Consider the following 19,596-nt stretch of genomic DNA (forward strand, 5'->3'; position numbering starts at 1 on the left):
AAGTTGACAAATCAAATCTAGAAATATATGAAAAGGATTACACCATAAGTAAGAAATGTTTATCCCAACAGTGCAGAGTTGGTTTAATATTAAAAAATATCTATCAGTGTAATATGCAGTATCAACAGATTAAAAAAGAAAAAATATGTATGGATATTTTAATAGACATAAAGGAAACATTTAAAAAATTCAACATATATTCATAATAAAACTCTCAGTAAACTAGAAATTAAACTCCCTCAATGTAATGAATGCTATCTACAAAAAGCATACAACTAACATCCTACTTAATTTTGAAAGACTAAATGCTTTCCCACTAGATCAAAAGCAAGGCAAGGATGTTCTCACCATTTTTGTTCAGTATTGGGCTGGAGGTCATAGCCAGTTCAATAAGGCCAGTATAAAATTCTAAGATGGCTGAGAAAAGGTACTATAATAAGTGAATTTAGCAAAGTTACATGATACGTGATCAGCATTTGAAAATCAATTATAATAACATTTATAATATATGTAAAATATTGGAAGCTTAAATAAAGCAAAACCATTATAATAGTATCAAAAACAAGAGCTACTTAGGGTTTTACTTAATAAAATTTATGAAAGATCTGTGTGATAAAAACTACAAAAAAAACACTACAAAATATGTCTGTAAAAATTAACAATAAAGAAATGCAGAAATCCATATTCATGGATCAGAAGACCTAACATGATTAAGATGTTAGTTTTCCCCAGACTAATCAATCAAAATTCCAGCAGGCGATTTTGGGGTTTTTTTTTTGGTAGAAATTAGCAAGCTGATTTTTTAAATTTCTGTGAAAATACAAAGGATCTATGATAGTCAAAGCAAATAAAAAATGAACAGAGTTGGAGGATTGGGGTAAAGATATATCAATGGAAGGGAAGAAAGATGATCTTAAAACTCAATTACAAAACAACAAACTTGCCAGTATAAATCGGGCAAATGTTTTGAACAACACAATAACAAAGAAGATACATGGATGGCCAATCAGCATATAAAACTATGCTCCACATCATTATTCATTTGAGAAATTTCATTTTAAACCTAGTGAAAAAGCATTATGCATATTACAATTCTGTAATTGATACAATTCAGTAGATTGGCAATACTAAGCATTGAGGAGAATGTGGAGGCACTGATTGTAGCTTGCTGGTAGGAATGCAAAATGGTACATCCACTTGGAAAATTTTATTAGTATCTTACAAGGTTAACCTACACTTAATCATTTGACCCAGTAATTCTAAGTTTACATAATTTCCCAAGAAAAATGAAAATATTAGTCCACACTAAGACCAGTATGTGAATGTTCATAGCAGCTTTATTTATAATAGCCAAACATTAGAAAAAAAAACAATATCCATATGTAAATGGATAAACTATGATATAGCATTATATTGAATAATACTCAGCAAAATGTTACGAGCTACCAATATGCACAATATATATGGAACTTAAAAGTATTTTGTGAAGCTAAAAAAGCCAAACAGCAAAAATATGCTCTGTGAGGGATGCCTGAGTGGCTCAAGTGGTTGAGTGTCTGCCTTTGGCTCAGGGCATGATTCTGGTCCCGGGATTGAGTCCCACATCGAGCTCCTTGCGGGGAACCTGCTTCTCTCACTGCCTGTGTCTCTGCCTCTCTCTGTGTGTCTCTCATGAATAAATAAAATCTTTTAAAAATATATGCTATGTGATTCCATTAACATGATATTATGGAAAAGACAAAATTAGAGGGACAGAAAACATTTCAGTACTTGCTATGGATGGCAGGAGAAGAGCACAAAGGAACATATTTGGGTGATGGAAATGTTCTTGGTTGCAGCAGTCCCTACCTAAAATATGCAGTTGTCAAAACTCATGAAAATGTGCAATTAAAAAGTTAATTTTATTATATGTAAATTATATCTCAATAAACCTGATTTAAAAAAGAACCAAAGTAGTGCTTCCTTGCTTGCAAAGTTCTGTAACATGACCTGCAAGACCTTTGCTTATCTGGCCTCTCTTACCTCCCCACACTGATCCAGGATCCCTCCATTCACTCCTAAAGCACCCCTATGTCACCTTCATATTTCATTGTCCTTTACCACAAAGAAGGCCCTCAGGAAATTGAATGAATGAATGCTTTACTCTGTATTTCAATCTCTGGAATACCCTGTCAGAAGCCACACCAAATTGATTGTTTCCTAAACAAGTCAAACAAGTCAATTGCCTGTTTGTGTGACTTTGGGCAAGTTACTTAATCTCTCTAAGCCTTAGTTTCTTCATCAGTGTAATGAACTAATTATGCTTACCTAATAATATATTAAATGAGGTAAGAATCAAATGAAACGATACCTATTATTTATGTACCTAGCCTGGTAAGTAATCAATTCTCAATGTTCTTGATACATAATAGGCACTCAAGAAATTATCATTTATTTTTATTATTATTTATTTAAGTGGCATTTGAGCTGGATTTTGAAGACTATGGACAGAGAAGTTGAGGACCCTAGAGTACCTTACACATCCCATAAGAATCACTAATAGGTTTTTGTGTGTGCTCAGTATGATAGTATCACTACTCCCTCCCTGGCTCAATCACATTTTATACAGAACACTATTACACACACAAGTGGTAGGATAGGGTGGTAATAATTGACCTATTGAGAGGCTTTCTAGTGTATTGTGTTACTTACCAGTCAAAGCAGTAAATAAAAGTCCTATGTTACTTGTTCTCTCCCTTCTTTTCCAAAAGAAATGTATTTTAGATTTCATTATTCTGTAGCTCCTAGAATTCTTACTGGTAGATTCAGCAATAAGAAATTGTATCTTTAAAAAAAAAAAAAAAAGAAAAGAAATTGTATCTTTAACCACAGGAAAGCTCTTCCTGGGACTTGTAGTCATAATATTTGCAATACCTTTGCAACCTTTTTCTTTTAGAAAAGGAACCATGCCATTGAGGGGGCACAGAACTTGAGAAAATTAATCAAAGAGACTCTCCTCAAGTACACAGTTCTTCCTGGCAACATTGTATTATATTGTGGCTAATGGTGCCATATGCTTCATTTGCTTCCAAAATTTTCCCCCAAATTTTCTTCGTATGCCATCAATCCATGTGTATCTACTCCTGTTATCAGAAGTTAAATAGATTAAAATAGCTTGAAGCAAGGCTTCTTTCCTTTACTTACTGCCACATCTCTGACCTTGAACTAGTATTTCTCAATTCACCAAGTCCTATTCTATTACTTTTTCAGATTTGTGTTCCTGTTAGCATTGACTGTCCTTCTCCTGGACATTACAACATTAAGCTGTTTACTTGGAATCCCAAAATTTAAGCTAGGAGCTTGATTGCTTGGCCCAGGATTAACACTAATAGGAGAGAGTCTTCTGAATAGTATTTTTGAAACTATTTTATCATTAGTAGCATGTGAAATCAGTTTATTGGTTTGCCATTAGCATTTTCAAAAAATAGGAAATAGGAAAAAATGGGTAATAGTAAATAATAGAAAAAATAATTTGGATATATCTGTTCAGGTAAATATTGTTTGCTGAAGTGTTTGTTGTGTGGGTATAGGATTATGATATGAAGTGTATTTCTCATATTTTACTGTGATACGTAGTTTAAAAGCCACTCTTCTATGCTAATTTCTCAGTTTATGTGTCTTAAAACAACCTTAACATATCCTATTCTGATATCAGTGTTTTCTAAATCCATATTAAACTATAAGTTGAGTAAGTTATACAAATCCTCCATGATGGTATTAGATTGTTGAGACTGGTTCTACATAGAAGAATAAATAACTAAGCTACTCAATACTGAAGAGATTGGAAAGGAGAAAAGTAGGAGATTTGATATAAATTGACCTTTCTTGCCTGTGAACAAATTAAAATTAACTTTGTATATGTACCATAAAAGTTGACTTACTTAATCTAGCAACCAAACCCATATTAGAATACTTGGGGATTCGTCTTTAAAAATGACCCTAATGTACAATGTTGAATTCTGTGTATGCTCTTTGTAGTCCTTCCTTCTAATAATGTTCTCTCTGAGCTAGTTAACTTAGGAATCGATTTTGGGACTATGTAACTAAATGAAGTTAACTAAGCAGTGCCATGCTCCCCACATAAATAGAAATGAAGCTTGGCTAAGAAATCAAATTGAGACTTTACCATCATTCACACTGGATGAAGTCAGTGGTCCTCAAGTGTCAATGTGCATTAGTATCACAGGGATGTTTATTAAACATGTAGATGCCCAGGTCTCACCTCAGACCGGTGCAGTCAGAATCTCTGGATGGGAGTTATATCACCATTTTTAATATGTTCTGCACAGGATAAGGATCTTTACACCAAAATTTGAGAACTAAAAAACTATTACACTTCATTCATTCATTTTAGGAGCTGTGTCAAATTATCACCATCTTTACCTATAACTGGAAACATAAATATGATCATAAGCTGAGTATTTTTTTCTATGCTACACTCAGAAGTATAATAACTGTTTAGGTTCATGGTAGGTTATCATATAAATTTCTACTTTTATGTGTTTGAAGTGATAAACCTCTTTGAAGCCCTAAATAGGTGATAATAAAATGAAATGCGTATCTGTGGATCCTTTTTTTCATCCAACATATTTACTTTGTTCCCAGAGCTTTTTCATAACAGTTAATTAGATGGGGGGGGAGGTAGGTTTTCAACCAATGCTAATTTCCTCACTCTTTCTCTCTTTGATGCCTCCTCCCATATCAAGTCCTTAGATACCAATCTCAAGCTCCAGAATTATCCTTTAGGTTTTATCTTCCTCTCTACTTGCCCCCAATCAAAACTCCAGTCCTCCAGTGAATCTGAGACAAGAATAGGTCAGATTATATTTTTATTTAATAGGCTTTCCTATAACAAGTTGATCCGAAAGCATGAATAATTTGTAGATTTTATTCTTTGAGAAAGATTTAGTGTTTTAAGAGAATAACATGATACCGTATATATTTTTTTTCCTAACAGCGATATGTATAGAGAGATTTTCAAGTCTCTAGTGTCCGTTTTTCCACTTTTCCTTCCTTTGCACCAACAGACAGCCTCAGGATAGCTCACTACAGAGAACTACTATTCCCCAGTTTTCTAATCTTTGTATTTTACCAGTCATATTAATTGAGTAAATTGGGTCTTGCCTAAAAAAATAAATAAGTAAAGTTTGATTAATAATACAGTTCATAACTAATATGCTGAATTACAAATCTAGGTTTGAATATGCAGAATCATTTTGAAAGTCTCACCACAGCCTGGTGTGAGGGTCCATAGACAAATGTTAAGATCTGCCACTGTTTTTCCTTCTAACGAATGTAAAAGAACCAATGTATCAATGTATACCTTTCAGAAAAGTCAACTACTCTTTGGTGAGGAGAAGGGGCAACTAGTACCTGTCAAACATTTTACAAATATTATCACTTGTGCTCATAACAACCCTATGAGGTCTTTTCCCTCTTTAAAGGAAATGTAAAAATAAATAAATAAATAAATAAAGGAAATGTACTTTTGGGCAATGTAGGAAAGTTAGAGTCAGAGATACACTTCTCAGGAACAACATGGTATTTATTCTACTCTTTTCATCAGGTGAAGACTTGTTGGGATTAAAATGTTTCAAGAACCAGTAGAACCCAAAGCTTGTAAACATTTTCTAAAATAAAGTTTTTAAAAATTTTAAATTAAAAAATTAAATTGTAAGCTTTTCCAAATTTTTAAATAGTCTATTAAAGGACTGTAGCACAGGAGACAATTGAGCTTCTCTGACCCAATCAGACTCCACCTTGCAGTGTCACCAGAATCACTATACCTTTCTTTTCAGATTTTGGGGCCAAAGGGAATTCTGCTCCAATGCTGTGTGGCCACTTAACTTCCAGTCAGAGTCTGTCTTGTTGGCTAAATAAATCAGAATCTAAAAATCTATTCTTAGAGTTTGGGGATACCTTCTTTCTCCCATTTTATAAAATATCTGAAACAGTTCACCCTCATTTTGTAATGAGGAAGTGAAACTCAGACACAAGGAAAATTGTTTGCCCAATTCATAACACTGATAAAAGGCAGAACGTAAATATAAACTAGATTTGCTTTTGTTCCCTCATTCATCATAGGTGATGGAAGACTAATTTTTCTGACCTCTCATATTGCCTTTTTTATTGATTTTTATTCTTTCATCAAATTATAGAGATTAAAATTCAGGATCTGTTAATCCTAAATCAAAGACAAACAAATTATAGGATAATGCATAAAATTGGATTCTTCCTAGAATATCAGAACTTGGCCTACTGATATCTATTCCATTGGAATAGAATACTTTGTTTTGTCTCCTGACTTCTTTCTTATGTTCCTATCTGTTTTAGTATAGGAATAAATAGGATTGAACAAATTGGGATTTTTTTCCTATATTTTTGGAAAATAGGCACATTAAAAGATGAAGAGTACTTGGAGCACCTGGGTGGCTTAGTCAATTAAGCATCTGATTCTTGATTTTGTCTCAGGTCATGATCTCAAAGTTGTGAGATGGAGCCCTGTTTTGGGCTCCATGTTGGGCATGGAGCCTGCTTAAGATTCTCTCTCTCCCTCTCTTTTTGCCTCTCCCCCACACCTATCTTTTTCAAAAAAAAAAAAAAAAAAAAGAAGAAGAAGATTAAGACCACTTCATTCATGTCCTATATTATATAGATACTATGAGGAAGAAAATATTCTGTAATAGATATTCCTGAGTTATCCAGTATTTTTTTATTTACCTCATTTTCTGTGTGCTGAATGTACCATAGAATTTCATGGTGTTAAGAAACTACCTTAAAATTAAAATTCTATTTCTTCTTTGTCCCTCCTTCTCACATAACATATTCATGTATTCACTCAGCCATTCATCCATTTAGCCATATGTTATTGGTGAGTCCATATTTCGTATCAGATACCTTGCAAATACATCATGTTGACTATATTGATAAATAGGCACTATACTTAATTTTACGAACTTCACAGTCTTAGAGACTTATTAAAAAGAAAAAAAAACATAAAACGATGTGATAAATGTTATAATGCCAGCACATTCGAGAAATTGGGAGGTCTTTTAGCTTTATTGAGAGGAAGGGGTAGTAGGGTTTACAGGAAGTAATGGCACTTTTAAAGTTCCTAGAGAGCATGAGTCATTAAAGAACCACAAAGATTTTTTTCTAGAACATGGAATAAGTATGTTAAAGAGGTGGTTGATAAGATTAAAAAAGTAGGTATCTGTATATAATAAGTTTGACTATTATTGCTTCCGTTAGTATATATTGAAGAAATTTGAGTGTAGATAATACTAATGGCAGAGTGAAAAATATATTGAAAAGATGGAAGATGGGGCAGGGGCAGAAAAATTAGGGAGGTTTTATAATCCAGATTATTAAATTAAAGCAATGGCTTAATATAATTAATGGCTTAAATGAAAGCGATATGCTGTAACAAATGAAATGGATTCAAATATATTGAGGTAAATTTGACAAGACTTGATGACTAACTTGGTATAGGATGCTCTTAAAGTCACATTTCAATGGATTGGGAAGTGAACAGGGACTTCTGTTAAACCTGTATGGGCTACTCAGTGATCTGAAGTTGTCTTCTGCAGCAGAATATTTACATCCTACATGAGAGCACTCTTTGGAGCAACACAAGTCTTATAAGTGGTTTAGGAGTTCTCTACACACTTTCCTTGCCCTTGTAATTTGGTGCCTCAAGGAATAGGAATGTTCCAGGAGCACACAACTAAAGCAGCAATGCTATTGATATTTTAAGCCTATGGCAAGAAATTAAGTAGAGAATCTAGCCTAGAACTTTTAGGATAACCCAAGATCCTTAATAGAGGCTGATATGGCTCTAGTGGGTTCTCTTTGATATCAGCAGAAAGCAAACCACTTACCCAAGTTATCCGTTGAACTCTTCACTCATTAAGGTTAGAAGTGAGGTAACAGTCAAAGATCACTAAGTGCATGAGCATGAAAGATTCTATGTGTGAAAATTAACAAGGAAGAAACAACAACAACAAAATCAGATCTCTAAGGACTAATAAGTAGGAAATAAAGTAGCGCAAAGTTGAATGAATAAAAAGATTATCAAAATGAACAGGAAGATTTGAAAAAATTGAAACATAGATTTAAAAATACATTTTGGAAAAAAATCTATAGATTCATCAGATTAGACAGAGAAAGAAGAAATTAATGATTAAGATGTTTACCCACAATGCAGAGAGAAAAAGAAATGAAAAATGAAAGCAGTGCTAAGAGATATGGAGATGGAATGAGAATGTTTAATTTATAAGTCATAGGAATTGGAAAAGTGAAGAATTCAGAGTTTATAAGATGAAGTATTTTAAAATATGATGATTGTGAATTTTTAAGAACTGATTAAAAACATGAATGTAAAACTACAGGAGTTGGGGTACCAGGGTGGCTCAGTTGGTTAAGCGTCCATCTTCAGCTCAGGCTGTGATCTCAGGGTCCTGGGATCAAGCCCCATATCAGGCTCCCTGCTCAAAGGGAAGTCTGCATCCCTTTCCCTCCACCTCCTCACCCCTGCTCATGCACGCGCGCGCTCTCTCTCTCTCTCAAATAAATAAAATCTTTAAAAATAAAAATATAGGAATCATAATGTACCTCAAGTAGAATACATTAAAAGGGACCCATGCAGGATACATGTTACTAAAACTGGAAAACACCAAAAATAAAGAGATAAAAGCACCCAGAAAGAAAGAACAGATTATCTACAAAAAGAGAAGTATTAGAATAACCACAACAAAGAAGGCTAGAAGAAAGTGACATCATACATTCAAAGTGTTGAGAAAAAATAATTCTCAATAATTGTATATAAGCAAAAAAATATTTTCAGAAATAATGGGTAGTGATGGTAGAGTAACTTTGTGAAATTTTAATTTATCCTAGTCCCACCCTTTGCTGCCCAGTTCAGAGGAAGCCATAAAACACAAACACACACTAGAAGTACTATACCAGAGGGAGCAAAATAGACCACATTAGCAAATATTTTTTTAAGATTTATTTTAATTTTTTTATGATAGAGAGGCAGAGACACAGGCAGAGGGAGAAGCAGGCTCCATGCCGGGAGCCTGACACGGGACTTGATCCCGGGACTCCAGGATCGCGCCCTGGGCCAAAGGCAGGTGTGAAACCGCTGAGCCACCCAGGGATCCATGCACATTAGCAAATATTTTTAATGACTAACTTATTTTGATCTGTCTGGTGGCTCCCTAAAAGACTAGCTTAAAAAATCTTGTCTTATTTTGGCCTAATGTGGAACTGGCCTAGAGTGGAACAAAAGCTGCTTTCCTGGGGATATTTATTGAAAGCATTTATGGGCTAATATCATAGGTTGCTGCTGCCTGAGGTGATAGAGAACAGTTGGGGCAAATAATAGGCTCACCAAAAATCCTTGGCAGGATCAGTTGAGTAATGACATGTACACAAGGGCTTTGAACAGTTTTGACATATTCCTCAAAATCTAAAAGGCTGTGCATATGCTTAAGGTTGTCTGTATGCTCTGGGAAGACTCAAGAAGGTTCTACACTCTCACCTCTTGCTGACAATGATGCACTATGAAAGCAAGAAGTAGATGCAAGATAGAGTTGAAATATGCCTGGCTGAGCTTTACTCAAACACATATAGCATCTTGGGGAAACCTGGGAGTTATTTTTGGATGTAGGCATTTAAAGAAATATCTATCTGATCATTAGCTATTACTAAGGTAATGAAACAGGACTTCAGTGTCTACACATGACAAAGAATAACATAATTAACAAAATTAGTTTAGAAAAGACACTCAACAAATAAGCAGACAACAAACAACAAAAACACATCCTGGAAAGAGAAAAGAATGGGATTTCAAGAGTTGCCACATTACAATATTAAAAATATCAAATTTCCCACAAAAAGTTACAAAGCATGCAAAGAAACAGGAAAATATGACCCATACACAGAAAAACAAATCAAGTGAAACTGTACTTGAGGGAGCATAGATATTGGACTCTATAGACACAGACATTGACTGTTGAAGACATATTCCATGGGTTAAAGGAAGTATATTTAAAGAAATAAACATATGAGAACAATGTCTAACCATAGATATTAGGATGAATAAACAAAATATGGTATAAACATATAATGGAATATTATTTAGCCATCAGAAGGAACAAAGCACTCACACATACAACAACATGGATAAACCTGAAAACCATTATGATAATTAAAGGATCCAGACATGAAAGGCCATATACTGTATGATTCCATTTATACGAAATGTCCAGAATAGATAAATCCATAGACACAGAAAGGAGATTATTTTCCCGGAGATGGAAGGAGTAAGAATGAAAATATTGTAACTGCTAATAGTTAAGGGGGTTTTTTTTGTTTTATTTTTTTAAAAGATTTATTTATTTATTTATTTATTTATTTATTTATTTATTTATTTATGATAGACCTAGAAAGAGAGAGAGAGAGAGAGAGAGAGAGGCAGACACAGGAGGAGGGAGAAGCAGGCTCCATGCCAGGAGCCCGACGTGGGACTCGATCATGGGACTCCAGGATCACGCCCTGGGCCAAAGGCAGGCGCCAAACCACTGAGCCACCCAGGGATCCCCTTTTGTTTTATTTTTATTGCAATATAACACTATGTAAATTTAAGGTGTACAACATGTTAATACATTTATATACTGTAGTATGATTTCTACCATAGTAATAATTAGCACCACTATCACATTTTATTATAATTATCCTTTTAGTGGTTGCAGTCATTAAGTTCTCTTAGCACACTTGGTGATTACAAAACAATATTGTTGTATCGTCATTATAATGTGAATTTTTATTTTTTATGTTTTTTTTAATAATGTGAATTTTTAGATCTCTAGGGCTTATGCATTGCGAGTCTATAGCCTTAAACAGTATCTGTCCTATACCTCCATCCCCCATCCCCTGGTAACCACCATCTTACTCTTTATTTTCATGAGTTTAGTTTTTTTTTTTTTTTTTTTTTTAGATTCCACATGTAAGTTATATTATACAGTACTTGTCTTTCTTTGTCTGGTTTATCTCACTTAATATAAAATGTTCAAGGTCCAGGGACGCCTGGGTGGCTCAGTGGTTGAGCGTCTGCCTTTGGCTCAGGGTGTGATCCCAGAGTCCCAGGATTGAGTCCCACATCGGGCTTCCTGCATGGAGCCTGCTTCTCCCTCTGCCTGTGTCTCTGCCTCTCTTTGTCTCTCATGAATGGATAAATGAAATCTTAGAAAAAAAAAAAAATGCTCAAGGTCCAACCATGTTGTTGCAAATGGCAGGATATCCTTCTTTCTTGTGGCTGAATAATATTCCATTATATATGAATATATATGTATATATATATATATATTACATCTTATTTATCCACTCATTCATTGATAGACACTCAAATTGTTTCATTTCTTGGCTGTTATGAATAATGCAGTAAATATGGGAGTGCACTTATCTCTTTCAAATACTGTTTTCATTTTCTTGAGTATATTCCCAAAAGTGAAATTGCAATATCATATTGGTGTAGATTTTTTAGTTTTTTGAGGAACCTTCATATTGGTTCCATAGTGTTTGAACTACTATATGTTTCCACCAACTGTGTACAAGTGTTCCCTTTTCTCCACATCCTTGCCAACACTTGTTATCTCATATTTCATTGTGATTTTGACTTTAATTTCCCTAATTATTAGCGATGTTGAGGATCTTTTCATGTTCCTGTTAGCTATTTGGATATCTTCTTTGAAAAAAAAAATCTGATATGGGGATTTTTGAAGAATGATGGAAATGTTCTAGAATTAGATACTGTTAATGGTTACACCATATAATGAATATACTAAAAAACACTAAAGTATACATTTTAAATGGTATTATGTGAAATATATCTGAATTTATAAAATGCTGTAAAATTTAAGCTAAAATAAAATTTTGTGATAATCAAAATCATATAAAGTTTACCACAGAAAATGGCAGCTACTAAATTTGTAAATTGTGCATATCAAAATCAAAGAAATAATCCCAGGAAGACAGAAAGAGACAAAAAATGTTCAAATAAATTGCATTTATGTAATAAGCATGCATATACATCTAATTAGAAATTGTCTTTTTAAAGTGATAATGACATATAAGGTGTGAGTTTTAACTGGACAATAGTGGGCAATAGTGTGTAAGTCAAAAAGGGATCATTAAGCCATATTATTGCGGAAGAGGGCTATGATATTATCTTTATTCATTGTTAACTGTACCTGATAAAATTCCAAGAATAGCAGTGAAAAGAATTGCATGAATACATTTCCAATTAATGGAAAGTAAAAAGAATAAAACAAAACATGAAAAAACTAAGACTAATAGAAATAAAGTTTGCGTTAGAAATAAGTACATTGCATAACAATGTGCATGATAAATGATAAATGCAAATGGACAACAATTTCCATTAAGAACAGAATTTCTGATATTGAATTTAAAAATGTTTATGTTCTATTTACTAAAGTCATTCCTAAAACCTAAGGAATGTTGAAAGCAAAAAGAAAGATATATACTGGGCAGTAACCAAAAGCTATGTAGTTATGCTAATATTTTAAAAAAAAAGATTTTAAGACAAAATTAATTATTATTAATGAACCAGTTCATCTAGTTTAAAAAAGGTTGAATTTACCAGTAAGGTACTATCAGCCTACACTTGTATGTTTAAAATAAAAATAAAATGTCATCAAAGTATGCAATGCAAAAATTGATGGAAAATCAGGGAGAAAATGACAAATCTTCTGTCTTTATGATTTTAATACTCCTATATCAATCATCAAAATATCAAGCACAAAAAAATTAATCAAAATACACAAGATTTAGGGCACCTGGGTGGGTGGCTTGTTCAGTTAGGCATCCAACTCTTGATTTTGGCTTTGGTCATTATTTCAGGGTTGTGAGATAAAGCCCTGCATCAGGCTCCATGCTGGTCATGGACTCTGCTTAAGATTCTCTCTCTCCCTCTCCCTTCCCTCTAAAAAATAATTTTAAAAAGTGAATATATAAGATTTGAGTAACATAAGCTAGCAGGTTTGACATTATTGTTACTGGTGGGAAAGTCTGCATTGTTTGAATGAAGGTCTCCGTTCTTAGATTTCCCACAAAAAGATTTATGTGACAATCAGTGCTCCTGTAAAGACAGCCAGAAGGAAAGCAGGCATAAAGCAGTTTGGGGATTGGATATTTGTTGGGTGTTTCTGGACTGGGAGGAGCTGTGGTGTAGAATAGGGTGGTCTCTAATGGAGGCTGCTTCCAGTCATTTGGGAGACTCTTCCCACAGGTTGGGAGCGGGTAGTTTTTGACCTAACAAGGTTTGTACTGGAATATCATGGCAGCTTTTCTCCTTGGAGGGCTGTCCTATAACTGCAATACAGGTGCATTATAATGAGTCTAGGGGTTACCCTGGGGCAGAGATGGAAGAGGAGAGTGTGTGCTCTGCAGCTGTGGCTCTTGATCTCTTAGCCCCAAGGTCTTGGAAGCCTTAAAGTCAAGATGTTGTGCCTATGGTGTTCTAATGTGAAATCTATTTATCACCCTCCTTGCCTCCAGCCCGTGTTTCTATCATTCCCCCTCAAGGGCTTAAGACACTGCCTTGAGGCATTCCTTCCACTGCTCATATCTAGCTTCTACCTAACATTATCTACATATATAGAACTTTGCCCCCCACCACAAAGAATACATATGCTCAAGTAAATAAGTCACATTAATGGGGGATTCCCAGGTGGCTCAGCGGTTTAGCACCTGCCTTCGGCCCAGGGCATGATCCTGGAGTCCTGGGATCGAGTCTCATATCGGGCTCCCTGCATGGAGCCTACTTCTCCCTCTGTGCCCCCACCTCTCATGAATAAAATAAATAAAATATTTTTTAAAAAAAGTCACATTAATGGAATCTGATGACACAGCCAGTCATAACACAAGTCTCATCAAATTTTAAGAGTGTTACCATGATATCTCACAGTACATTTATATTTAAGGACAAAAAAATTGAAAGAGCCTCATAATTATGGAAGAATTTTAAATATCCAAGTAACTTCTATTTTAAAGAAAAATCAACAGAAGAGTATTTGGAATTGGACAGTAATGATATGCTACATGCTAAAACGTATGTAATGCAAAGAAAATGGAACATAAAGATAAATGTATAGCTTTAAAAGTTTATATTAGGGAATCCCTGGGTGGTTCAGCGGTTTAGTGCCTGCCTTCCACGCAGGGCATGATCCTGGAGACCCAGGATCAAGTCCCACATCAAGTCCCTGCATGGAGCCTGCTTCTCCCTCTGCCTATGTCTCTGCCTCTCTCTCTCTCTCTCTCATGAATAAATAAATAAAATCTTAAAAAAAAAAGTTTATATTAGAGAATAAGCCTAAAACTAAGGAGCTGAAATTACCAGATAGAAGGAGAATGTCCAAGTTAGAAAAAGAACAGAATAAGCTTCACAAAGTAGAAGGAAGTTGATAATAAAGACCAGAACAGAAATCATTGAAACAGAAAAGTAAGATATAACAGAAAGGATGGACAAATACAAAGGTTTTTTTTCTCTAATAATACAGGTAAACTATCCAAAGACTGATGAAGAACAAAATAGAAAAATAAACATCAGAAATAAAAAGGAAATATAATCATAGGTTTAAAAAGCTTAGAAAAGATAATGAGAGTGCTACAAAATGTTTTACATTAAAATAAAAAATTTTAATAAAATGGGAAAATTCCTAGAAAATATAGAAGTTCCACAGCCTGAATAATAAGTAACAAAACCCTAAAGTTCTAAGTATGAAGGAAATTTAATCAGTGAAAATTCTTCTTACAGTAATAGCTTACAGATATATTCTACCAAATGTTCAAATAAAACATAATTCCAACCATATACCAACTATTAGAGAACACAAACAAAAGGATTGCTCTTAACTCATTCTTTGAGGCCAGTTTAATTGTGGCTACAAAAACCAACAAGATGTGTGGGAGAAAGGAAAATCACAAGCCAGTCTCCATTAGAAATGTAGATGCATGAATCCTAATTAAAATACTGACAGAACCCAGTCCAGCCATGTATATAGATAACTATGTCTGGGGGAGGAAGCTGATGGGAAGTTAACCCAGAAATGCAAAAGATGTTCATCATTTTAAAATGCCCAAAAATGTCTTTCACTTACCATATTAAAATTAAAAATCCTTATATCATCTCAGTAGGTACAGACACATCAAATAAAATTCAACATTTATGATTTTTAAAAAGTATTCTTAGCAAATTAGAAATAGAAAAGAGTTTTCTTAATCTGAAAAGAATGCAGAAAACCTGCCACTTTATTTCTAAAACTTATAAACAAGTTAATCTGGACAACATATTGTGGCATATACATATATTAGATAAAACAATGAAGTGTCAAGAGAATGATAAACACAAAGTGCTGCAGAGTCTCTGGTTAATATATGTGTGTGTATGTTTATATGTTGGATAAATACATGTCAATATAAACATACTTTCAAATAAATATAGTATTTTTTGAATAAGGAAAAATTTTCAGTTAATGAAGTTAGGACACTAAGGACGTTTATGTAGACTCTCAAAACACAAGTACAAGAAATTAACTGTGAAAAAGAGATACTTCATCTTCAATGAAATTTAGTTTTGTGAGTTTCCTCAGCAGTCCAGATGTAGGACTGAGGAGAGAGACCAGTGTCTTAATCTAGGGTTGCTTATTTCCTGAGCAATTACAGCAGATAGATAGGAATTAAGTGAAGTTGCTGGCCAAGAGAGTAAAAAGGTGGAACTGTGTGATGGCAAGTTTGATGGGAAGGAAGTGAATCTGAGCAGTGGATGAAGCATTAAGAGAAAATAGAGGGATTAAACAAGTGGAAATTAGAAGAATCAAGAACTTGTTTTTGCCTGGGTCCAGGGGAGGGACAAGTGAAGGCAAGAGAGAACATTAAGGGTTGGGAGGTTGCAACCAGAGAGTAGATTGCTGGGGGCTAAAGACTTAGGAAATGAAAACAATTAGGGCCAGTAGAGTGATTTCCTGAAGTAAGGTAAAGTTGAAGTTTCTAAAGGAATCATAGATAGATTTAGGTATTTTTAGATCCCCTAAAAAAGGGATCGAATTGTGAGCTTCTCTGGGGAATGGTTTTTCACGTGAATGATGAAGTCACCCAGAATGATACTAAGAGTCAGATAAGTTTCCTTCTCTCTGTGGAAGTAAAACAACTGTTCGTTTGTTGATGTATAACTCATAAGTATCTGAGATAGGAGGACAGGCTTTCAGAAATACTGATACAATTTCTCTGGTGTTCCTGAGGCGAGTGTTCCGTACCCTCTCCCCTTCTCTGCCACCCTACCTCTTTGCTTTGCCAATCCACTGTTTTGCTTCTGGGAGTCATTCCTAATAGCCAGCCAGACCCAGAGCCTCTCCCTTCCTGCTGTCTTCTGTTAATCTATTTAAATTTTATAATCCACACTAATTTGCACATATTAGATTTCCTCCTGGTTTTCTGCAGCTTTCATACACTAGACAAAGCCATTGAAGAGAATATTCCAATATTTCACATCTCTTTTCTCTCTCTCTTTTTTTTTAATTTATTTATTTATGATAGTCACAGAGAGAGAGAGAGGCAGAGACATAGGCAGAGGGAGAAGCAGGCTCCATGCACCGGGAGCCCGATATGGGATCCGATCCCAGGTCTCCAGGATTGCGCCCTGAGCCAAAGGCAGGCGCCAAACCGCTGCGCCACCCAGGGATCCCCTCTTTTCTCTTTTGAAGCCAATCTAGCAAATATAGACCAATGATTTCATTAAAACTGAATATTCAGAGTTTGTTGTAGTCTTTAACTTCTTTTATTTTTCTAGCTCCCTTAGTGAATTAAAGATCATCTGTATGATTTTTTGCCCTCTCACATTATAGAGAGGTCTGAGCCTTTTTTCCCAAGTATGATGGTTTCAAACAGGTTTGCTCTAACCTTTTCATTCTTTGAATAATTTGTATTATCATTAACTTTTGTGCCAAAAAACAGACAACATTCCCCTTAGAATGTGCCTCTATTGCCCTTATGTAATTGGAGAGATTATTGCTGCATGTTTCCAGGTGATATTTCCACTTACCCTGCTGCTATGCAAGATTTTAACTGTGTCTAAGTCATGCCAGGAAGTCCCAGCTCCTCTGAGAATAATAGTCATTATTTAACTTAAATCTCATCATGGGGTAATGAGTCAGACAACACATGGACTCTGGATGAAAAGGTTTCTACTGAGAACTATCTTGAATTCAGTATCTACATTACCACCTAGAAATAAAAAGATCATTCACCTGCCAATTTTTGTAGAAGATTCTGCACAGATATTACACATGATTTGGTGAAAAGATATTAAAACTTAGTGCTATGTAATTCCACCCTAATACATTACAATGAAATAAATTCGATAGAGGCAGACTCATTTCAAAGACCTCTTGAATAGCTTTTACAAATTATATTTAAGCAAATAATTGAGAACTATCAGGATACCCGATAATATCCTTTTGTTTGCTTATATATGTTTATCAGTGAAGAAGATGAATTTGCTATGGGTAGACAGAATGTAGTGAACCACTAATATAAGAAGAATTACAATGGGTTGCTATTTAGTATATACAAAAGTTAAAATGAGGTTCAGTCTTTCCCATTCTGATTAAAATTTATGAGAACCTGAGTGAGAGAAGAAATAATTCATTTTGTTAATGAGCAGTGAGAATAAAGAATGGCAATCTTGAAAATAGCACTCTTGTTAAAAATCTACATAGAGAAAAACTGGACCATGAATGAGGATGAGTGTTAGAACTGAATCTTAAAAGGATGCAGATAAAAGAACAGACATTATTTTGTAAGTTTGCCCTTTAAGGAAAACCCAGAAAGACTTAAAGTTAACTTCAAATGTCCTTTGGCTATTTTTAACACAGTAGTTGCTTATTGCAAAAGAAAACATTTTAAAAGATGCAAAAGAGCCCACTGACTGTTTATAACTAACAAAATGACAAAAATTAATGTTAGAATGCCCACAGTGGGGCACCAGGGTGGCTCAGTACCTGAGCATCTGCCTTTGACTCAGGGCATGATCCCGGGGTCCTGGGATCCAATCCCACATTGGGCTCCCCGCAGGGAGCCTGTTTCTCCCTCTGCCTATGCCTCTGTCTCTCTCTCTCTCTGTGTCTCTCATGAATAAATGAATAAAATCTTAAAAAAAATTTTAAAAAAAGAATATCCACAGTAGAGAAGGGCAGTATTAAACACAAAAGGTTTTACTTCAAAAAATATTATTGGATGATGAAGATTCAGTGCAAAATGTAAAATTATGAGTATTTTTTAAATGACAATCTGAGGATCCCTGGGTGGCACAGCGGTTTAGCGCCTGCCTTTGGCCCAGGGCGTGATCCTGGAGACTCGGGATCGAATCCCACGTCGGGCTCCGGTGCATGGAGCCTGCTCCTCCCTCTGCCTATGTCTCTGCCTCTCTCTCTCTCTCTCTCTCTCTCTCTCTCTCTCTGTGTGACTATCATAAACAAATAAAAATTAAAAAATTAAAAAATAAATGACGATCTGAGGCAAAGAACTTAATTTTTCTGAGCCTTAGTTTATGTTTAAAAATGAAAATAATACATATCTCTGAGGATTCTTGTAAAAAATAAGTGTTATGTGTAAACTTTTATTACCTACCTTTCAATAAGTGGTTTGGTGACAGTTGTTATGATCAATTTTTTCTCTTTCTTCTCACTCTTCCTCTCCCCCTCCATCATCAATCACCACCACCATCATGTGGCTTAAACAAACAACCATTTTTAATCTCTCATTATTCTCATTGACTGGGCTCAGCTAGGCAGTTCCTTTGCTCCCTGTGAAGTTGTCTGGCACTTAAGTCACCTGGGAATCTGGCTCTGGGCTGGGAGCTTATCTAGGCCTGAGATCCTGAGGTCCTGTGTTCTCCTTGAGGCTGTCCACATAATGTGAGCTTCTCTCAGCATTGCAGGAGAGTCTAGAAGACAGAGTTCGAAGAGAGAAAGGCAAAAGGTGCAAGATATGTCCTCGCCTCAGAATTCACAAAGGATCACTTCTGCTACATTCTGTTGGTCACAGGAAGTCACTAGGCAGATCTAAGCAGAGCAGAAAACAACCCCTCTTTTTGATGGAGCAGTAGCAATATCACACTGCAAAAGAGCATGTGGCAGCCATGTTTGGAAATAACCTCTGTCTCAATGCTATAAAGAAGTATGAAGCAGCTCCCTGTGTGTACATGAGAAAAGATAAGGAAAGAGAGATCTTCAAGATGTATTGCTAAGTGAGAAAAGCTAAGTACAGAAAAGACTTAGAATATACTAATCATAATGTAAGGATGTGGGGGATAAAAATGTATTTGTATTTTTTAATATTTTTTTAAAAAGTCTCTGAAAACATGCAATAAACTAAAAGCAGGTGCCTGATGAGGTTGGAAATCAGATGGCTAGGTGATATAGTGAGGCTTTTCACTATGTGTCTAATTGTACCTTTTAACAACAATTTGAATATTCA

At 34.9% G+C, this 19,596-nt stretch overlaps 1 protein-coding gene across 2 annotated transcripts in view; it reads left to right on the forward strand.

The window, feature by feature from the left end:
- The window catches only part of NBEA (neurobeachin), a 672,481-nt gene that overhangs the window by 347,545 nt on the left and 305,340 nt on the right, over positions 1-19,596 (forward strand). The window lies entirely within an intron of this gene.

Source organism: Nyctereutes procyonoides, unplaced genomic scaffold (assembly GCF_905146905.1).
Source record: "Nyctereutes procyonoides isolate TBG_1078 unplaced genomic scaffold, NYPRO_anot_genome, whole genome shotgun sequence".
Lineage (NCBI taxonomy): Eukaryota > Metazoa > Chordata > Mammalia > Carnivora > Canidae > Nyctereutes > Nyctereutes procyonoides.